An 8,509-nucleotide genomic window follows, 5' to 3' on the forward strand; every position below is an offset into this window, starting at 1 on the left:
CTGTTCAAATTTGTCTTCTGCATTCCTTCTTCTGTGCTGTTGTTGTCTTCAAGAGCACAAACACTGTTAGTGCCTGACTCTGTAAGTCCCTACTCTTTTTATGGGTCCAGAAAGGAGCAGACACATTCTCATCCATTACTGAGATTGCAGCAGGAAGGTTTCTTACTCCCTCTGCTCCCTCATCCATCCTCTTCCCTTTTTCTCCTCCTGGACTTGATTGATATTCAGAGGGTGGAGTAACCCTGGAAATTTGTTTAGGAGAAAATCACAGGTAATATTGTAGAAGATCATCTATCACTCTGTACGTACTGTATTCTTATCTTTTAAAATTACTCTTTGCTGTCAGTATTGCATAAAACATGAAATTTTTGATCAGATTCATCCACAAAAGTGATGCTCAGATTTAGCTTCCATTGTTTGGAGATATGGAAGTAAAGCAAAATAAAAATTTGATTTTACTTTACGTACTATTTCTGTTTACACCATAATCTTGGGTTATATCCTTCACTCTTGTGGTATTTGATGGACAGATCTGTATCCTTGTCGCAAACTAAACTCAAATAAGGAATACCAATGAATGGTGCTTTGCATTTTATAGCTAGCTAGGAGGAGTTTCTGTATCATCTCTCTGCATGTCATCCATGAACATGTAGGATCCAATACATGAGAAGCAGCATCCATGAACAGGGCATTTAGCCTGCCTCAGCCTGTGATCACATTAGCTGAGGTAGAATGTTCAGCCTTCCCCGAGTGAGGAAAGAGACTATCAGAGAGAAATCAAATACTGGGGTGCTGCAGATGGAAACTATGCGCTCATAGGAGAGAACCAGGAATATATTTATTGATAGAATATGGTGATTTAACAAAGCGCAATTGTAATCAACATTCAAGATGGGAACATATACTTGACAATTTACTGCATAGAACGTGGATTTAACGCCCTCATCCAGGGCTCTGTTGAGTCATGAGTTCATAGTGGACTCCAGTGCTTTTTACATTTCTTGAACCACAGAGATAAGGAGCCTAGGTGCAGCTGGATCCACTCCTCATTCCAGACTTAGTCTGGGTCTTGGTTCATGTCCAAGGGATTATATCTGCTCGGTCATTCAACATACAATCTTAGTAATGCTAACAGACTTTTTAGAAATATTAATAATTTACCAAGGATCTATATCAGTGGCACATTTTGATATCAAGGTATAAGGGATCTCTGCTCAGGCATAATCTCAAGAGGTGTCCTTACTCCAGGGGAAATCCTGCCATGGAACCAGCTGCTGTGCAGGAGGGCTCAAGAGGCTTTTGGCTGCTCGCTGTTGATGGAAGTCAGATCATTGACTCTTAGTTATAGTTCTTGAAGCATGCTCAATTTGCCCTCAGCTATTGAATCAAGTATTGGCCATCAGTTGCAAGACAAAAAGGAGAAGTTGGTAACAATGCCACAAGAGCAGAATTAACAAAAGAAACATGATCACAGTGAGTTAAAGAGGTAGAACATGCTGGGGCATTTCCAAAAAAGTTTTTGGGGCAGAATGTCACAATTAGGATCTATTAAAAGAAGATATTTCTAATTTATTACATACAGTTAACATAGCTGTGGATACTGAATCCTTCCATCACCATCTGTGTGTAATATATTCTCTATTTAAAGAAACCTGAATTACTTTCCAAATGGTTTGTCCAACTTCAGATGAAAACTGTGCCTCACACAATAGCACAGCAGTGTTTCCAGGATGAGAGTTCTCTTCTATGTTGAAAATTAATATCTTGTTTTGTTCAAACACTCTCTATCCTCTCCCCATGCTGATAATCTATTTTGTGTTATATTTAATGGTAGAAAAGTTGCAACAACTGAAGTTGGGCTCAAGGTGAACTATATTCCCACTTAGAAAATAAAACAGCTGCCTTACAATTGACTTACAAACTGAGAGGCCCTGACCACTTGTGGTTGTTGAAGACTGGATAGCAGAGCTACTAGAGAGAACAATAATCAATTTGCTTTTTTTTTTTCTTTTCTTTTTTCCTGGAAATTCCTGTTGCAGATTCAAACTGCAGCTCTTTGCTTCTTTCCCAGAGCTTTTGTGTATGATTTGTAGACTTCCTAAAACAGCTGTTGTTGTTGAAAAGTTGCAGTTGCAATTCGATGGTAGATGGAGGTGAGCCTAGAATGAGAAAACATTGAAAGATGATGCTGACAGAAAGGGACTACAGTATCATTGTTTTACCATATGCCAAAACATTTAGCTTGATAACAAAATCTTCAAGCTACAGAAATGAGTCTGAGAACATGGGAGATGTTCAAGGGAAAAGATGGATCTCTAGGAAGGGACGTTTTTTCTAGATTCGGAAGAACACTAGATTCTGGGTTTGGTGATATCATACATACTATTAAACAGAGCATTTATTATACAGAGCATTTTGAAAGCTAAGGAAGGCAAACCTCATCCTATAGACTTCTGAGATATCTCATCTACAAGACAAAGCCTATCAAAGCTAGATTTTTAAAAGCTCCTTTTAGAATAGTTTAGTATGAGAGTAGAGATGCAGGGTAGATGCTGCTCCCAAGGAGCTGAAACCCTTGAATATGCATGCTGGACATCCTTGAATACTGATCCCAAATGCAAACTGTGTCTTTTTGAAATACTGTATTAGTAGGAGATAGTTAAGTCAGTGAATAAGTCGGGGTTTTTTTTGATTCTTCCCAACTAACCATTCCTCCCTGAGGAAAGCGAGAGCCTAACTGTGAACTCATCCATCTCTGAGGTACTTGAGATAATTGTTGTACAACTGGTTTGATTTGGAATTAGAGTGTTCTTTTTGCTCTTCTAATTAATTGTGGTTGAATATCTATATTTGCAGCACCTTCAATTAGTTCTCTACCGATCGGCCCCCGCCCAATCTTGTAAATTCTGGGATTTGTTTCTGGAGTGAAAGTGCTTTACAGATGCAAAGTTCTCAGCTAAATTATTTGTTTCAAAAGTTATGTTTCATTAGTTGAGGAAAACAAAACAGAGCCCAACCATTCACTCCATGCTTCTAATCCGATCCATGCAAAGATTCAAGCATGCCATACAGTTTGTGATTTGTCTGCTTGATGTTAAAGATTTTTTTTCACCCTCCTTTGGCAAAAAGCAAGACCAAAGGGATGCTACTGCAGAGTCTTAAGTAGTCAAAGTGTAATGAATGCAAAATCAACAACATGAAGAGAGGGTAAAAAAAACCACAACAGCCCACAAAACAACAAAAATCTTCTCACAGTGGCTAAGATATTAAAACGCAAATTTCTGTGAAAGTGTAAAATTGTCAAGTGAGAGACATCTCAAAGAGTTCAAAAGAAGTTTGTGAGAAGAAAAAGCAACAGCAACAACAAAGCAGCACGAAGAGTAGAAACACTGGAGGCAGAAATAAACTTGTAGGTATTAAACATGCTCAGTCCAGTCATATCTGTGGTAAACTATGAGTACAAGGATGTTAGATTCTCCTTCTATCCCTATAAGGCAACAAATTTCATTCTGTGCAGTTCAGATTTTGATGTCCAGCTTCCTCATAGATTGCTCATAGGTTGTAGCAGCTTGACTCACTCAGATGTTTTTCAGAAGAAATATTTTTCTCAAAAGCTGTGCTTTCTTTTTCCTTTTCTCTTTAGGTTAACTTTTGGCATTGTTTAGGTGAGGAATTTGAATCTGATTATAGATATGTGACAAAGCAGTCTCCCCAGGACGGACAGGGACAAGCTAGTCAGCTGTTAAAGCCATTATTGTTAATTTTGACCAGATTTTTCTGGCACAGGACTGTTGTCTAAAATACCTAGGAGTACATACTTAGTACTGTCAGTAAGATAAGGTATTTTATAGGAGAGGAGGATATTTTCAGTCTTTAGTCAATATTTCACAGTGGAGACCTTGAAACAGGAGCTTATGAACTTTCTGACTTACACCCTCACTTTCAGATTTGGGAATTCATTTTCACATGCATTTTTTTTTAACTTGTGACCCAAGTTTTGAAATTGCTTCACTAGGAGAACTTTCTCTTGAGCTTTCAGAAAATCTTTGGTAGGTTAGAGTGGTCTGGAGACTAAAATCTTGTAAAACTTCAGATTTGTGAGAAGATGGATTTTGACCAGTGAGAGGATGAGAACTCTGTTTTTTAGCATGATTACCAATGTCCCTGTTGATCCCAGAGCGATTTTCTCCTTTCACCTTAGACAATCTGTAGGGCTTCTATGGGAGTGAGGGAAGATTTGTGCTTGTTGTTTTAAGTATGATAATGCTTCCCATTCAATGCAACTCAAAACAGATATTCTCAGAGAAGTGCATACTGCATCCTTTCCACTGGATAAATGTAAAATTTCATCAGCTGCTCATATGCATGAAACTGCTTGTTGAAGAAACTACCATAGCTCTGAGGAACCTAGTACTGACCCTATTCATAGGAAGAATCATAGAATCATTTAGGTTGACCACTGTTTCTTGAAAACTTCTATGGATGATGATTCCACTACTTCCCTGGCAGCCTGCTCCAGTGCTCCACCATTCTTTCCAAGAGATTTTTTTTTTCTAATAGCCAACCTGACCCTTCCCTGGTGCAACGTAGAGCCATTGCCTTTTGTCCTATCAGTAGGTCTGGTAGAAGAGGCCAACCCCCACTTTGCTACAGCCTCCTTTCAGGGAGTTGTAGAGAGTGATATGATCTCCCCCTGAGCCTCCTCCAGAATGAACAATCCCAATTTCTTCAGCCAGTCCTCATAAGACTTGTGCTCCAGATCCTTCAAAGCTTCACTGCCTTTCTCCAGATATGTTTTAAGGTCTCAAAGTGTTGCTTGTAAATCTAATTAGCACTTTGCGGCAAGAATTTTCTCTCGTGCTGAGCATTATGAAGTTCTTATGCTGCCACAATACTTCCCAAGAAGGGAGACTGAGGTGGGATTTGGAGGCCTTCCCCATGTTCACTGTGTTAGTCTCAAACAAAAGCCATTTCACCCAGTAATCACAGATGAGGATAAACCAGTGGAGTATTTTTGAGGAGAAAATCCTTTCTGGACAGCTGCTCACCATTCTTACTTATTAAGGTGATTGTTAGGTGTGTGAAAATGAAGAAATAGAGATGCTAAACTAATTTTCCCGGACACTGTGATAGCACCAATCCTGCTTCTTACTGAGGATTCTGCAGAGGAGAATGTATTTAAGTACCTCTCACTAGAGAAATTACTTTGCAATGTGCTTCTCAGTGCCCTGGTGCATCTCAAGGGAGGAGGTGTACAAGTTCTATGCACAGTAAGCAAGTTGCTCTTAACATTCCTGATAGAAAGGCTGTGAGCTTTATGCAAAAACAGTATTATTTGAAGGCCTTTTTACTCATGACAACTTTGTGATCCATATAGTTTAGCCATCAACCCCTTCTATTGCCCTATGGACAATTAGCTAAGTAGCACAAATGTTACAGTTTTCTAGGGCTCACAGAAGTGACCTACATGTTCAAAACAAAGCTCAGACACTGATCTCAGTGCCAACCACATCCCCCTGGATGGAGAGGAAAGGCCCTAGGTGAGGCTTATGTCCCCTACTTTCATTATAGATCACAGAGATTTTGTATGCTAATGAGGATTCTCTTCAGAAGCTGATGATTATGAGATCAGATTAAATGCCTCTTTTCTTGCCTTTCTGTCACTTATTTTTTATTTTCCTCTGAGAGCTTGATACCTCCCAGAGAGGTGACTGGTGGCTCTCCAGCCATCACCTTATCATGGCACCCTCTGTACTACCATCGTGGCAGTAATTCCTTACTTTCTTGAATCAGGAAGGTGGGATGAGGACCATATAATTGGTAATTATCATGATTTCAAAAAGAATGAAATTATCCAAGGATCCACTTACCTGCCTCTGTCTTTCCTTCCCTGTTTTATCTCAGGTATGCTTGGTTTTGCTGTCTCTTTTCTCTAACTGAAGTTGAAAAATGTGTGAAGAACTTCCTGGTGTCTTTTGAACACTTTCCTTCTCCCTAAAAGTGGCAGTACATTTCTTGCAGCATCAGAGAATTGAACTGTTTCTGTAGCTCATCAAGATCTGCCAGTTCAGATGTGAGTTAAGAACCTTTGCATTCCCAACATACCTTCCTGTCCCAGAGAAGAAAACTTGGAGGGCTCACCTTTCTGAATATGTCCTGCTGAGACTTTAACAATAAAGTTTCCCTTACTCTCAACTGTGGTGCATCAACTCCTTCATGCCATATCTATTCCCTAACTCTGGCAAAGAGGTGCAGGAATACAAGTAAGATAACAAGCCCTTAATCAAGGTTCCTTGTGAGCAGCAGGAACTTCACAAGTACATCTGACATTTGTAACACCTTTTCTTCACTGCTTGCTTTCCAAAAGCTTTTCTGCTTCTGCTGTGGTGTTTATGTGCCCCTTCCCTTGTCATCTCTGTCCCTGTAGTAAGTGTGCACCTAGCAATTTACCTAACAGTGCATGGAATTGCTCTTCACAAAGGGAGGCTGCATTTTCCCTTTGCGTAGTGCTTGCTTTAATCAGAAGCTTCAGCATGAAAGCATACACACGTTTCTCTTGTAACTCACAGATGCTCTGGGAAACTCATTCAATTCTTTTAACAACCATTGTGGCTCAGGGCTATGGTCAAGCACCCTTAATATAAAGCTGCTTGTGCAATCTATTTCCTGCTGATAACCAAGAACACCTCCTTGAAAAATAAAGACACTAAAATAAAAATCCCAGGAAGTTGTCAAGCCTGCACCTCAGTTTCTAGACTGTTCCATAGAACTGAACTTAGAAAACCACAAAATCTACCTCAGAGCAGTCAGAAGCTTCAACGTCGTGATGACTGCAAAGTGCCTCTGTTAAGAGGTAACTATTTGTGTTGGACAGTTGTGTTTTCTGTTGTATAAAAGTTTCTAAGGATGGTAAAAGAAAAATAGATTTCCTTTTTCCCTTTTCTTCTTACATCTTTTGTATCCCAACTATATAGTTCTGGTCACAACAACTCCATACACTGCTACAGGCTTGAGGCAATGGCTGGAAAGCTTTGTGGAAGAAAAGAATCTAGAATAGTTAGATGATAGCCAGCTGAACATGAGCCAGTAATGTGCCCAGGTAGCCATGAAGGCCAATGACATCCTGGCTTGTGTCAGAAATAGCGCAGCCAGTAGGAGCATGGAAGTGATCATCCCTCTATACTCAGCTCTACTTCAAGTGCTGCGTTCAGTTTTGGGCCCCTCACCACAGAAAAGACATTGAGTCTTCAGAGTGTGTCCAGAGAAAGGCAACAAAGCTGCAAAGGGTCTGAAGCCCAAGTCTTGTGAGGAGCAGCTGAGGAAATAGGGGTTGTTCAGCTCCAGAAAGGAGGTTGTGGTGAAGTGGGAGTTGACGTTGTCTCCTTGGTAAGTTGTGACAGGACAAAAAGTAATGGCTTTAAATTGCTTCAGGGGAGGTTCAGGTTGGATACTAGGAAAAATTCTTCTCAGAAAGAGTGATGACGTATTGAAATAGGCTGCCCAGGGAAGTGATACAGTCAGCATCCTGTGAGATTTTCAAGAAATATGTAGATGTGGTACTAAGGGACATGATTTATAGGGAATGGTGGTGATGAATTGATGATTGGACTGGATGACCTTAGTGGTCTTTTCCAACCTTAATGATTCTGTGATTGTATGTGTGCAAAAGATTTGATGTGCCAGAATCATTGCATTCCTCAAGTTCTTTTCCTCGAGGAGCTCTATCTTGTGGACAGGTAAAACAGACAGGCACTATGCATGTACAAAGCAGAGAGGAAATAAAAACAGGATGTTGAAAAGAGCCATGTTGTAATGAGATTTCTCTGCTTCACAATGGTGTTGGCAGTGTTTTTGTGGTACTTTTAAGTGGATCTGAAGTGCTTTATCTTGCACTAGAGAATATTTTTTAGAATAGCTATTTGATATGTTTTTTCTTTGAAATTTATGAATTTGCCATTTCTGAGAGTATATCATGTCAGTGGGATAAATAACATTCTGAAAACTTTTTAAAGATAGTTCACTGGGTTACTAATTCTAATCAGTGATGACTCGGACAGTTATTTTTTAATTCCCTTATGTCTGAAAAGCTATTTAGAGAATTAATTTACTAGGAAGAAACCACATAATTCCTACAGGGATTAGATAAAAAGTAAGCAATTCCTTTCATTATTTTTTTTTATTATTTATTTTTGGTTTAGTTCAAAAATTCTTTTAAACATGAAATGTCATTATTTTATCTACAGTATCTTTCCAAATTTCACTTAATCACAAATGAAGCCAAATATAGAAAGGAATACTGCAGGCAAAAAAGCTTTTCTTCCCTGTACTTTGGGTGGGAAGATTTCACAGTGCAGTGAACTCATGCAGCCAGAGTTTCAAACAGCTTGGGCTCAGGCTCATTTGGGGCTAGAGAATGTGCAGTGTGCCGTTGGTAAAACTCTCAGCAGGATTGGTTACCTTCAGTACAAGTCTGTACACAAAGTTTGTAAAAAAAACTGGCTGGTAGCTG

At 39.5% G+C, this 8,509-nt stretch overlaps 1 long non-coding RNA gene across 1 annotated transcript; it reads right to left on the minus strand.

Annotated features, from left to right (window-relative positions):
- Nucleotides 1-694: 694 nt before the first annotated feature.
- Nucleotides 695-6,220, minus strand: LOC128090873 (uncharacterized). Its single transcript, XR_008211130.1, has 3 exons — nucleotides 6,142-6,220; nucleotides 5,871-6,059; nucleotides 695-2,159 (listed from the first exon to the last, which is right to left on the minus strand). It is a non-coding gene; the product is annotated as an uncharacterized LOC128090873 (long non-coding RNA).
- Between the last annotated feature and the right edge of the window lie 2,289 nt (nucleotides 6,221-8,509).

This window comes from Tympanuchus pallidicinctus, unplaced genomic scaffold, assembly GCF_026119805.1.
Source record: "Tympanuchus pallidicinctus isolate F22 unplaced genomic scaffold, pur_lepc_1.0 scaffold5, whole genome shotgun sequence".
Lineage (NCBI taxonomy): Eukaryota > Metazoa > Chordata > Aves > Galliformes > Phasianidae > Tympanuchus > Tympanuchus pallidicinctus.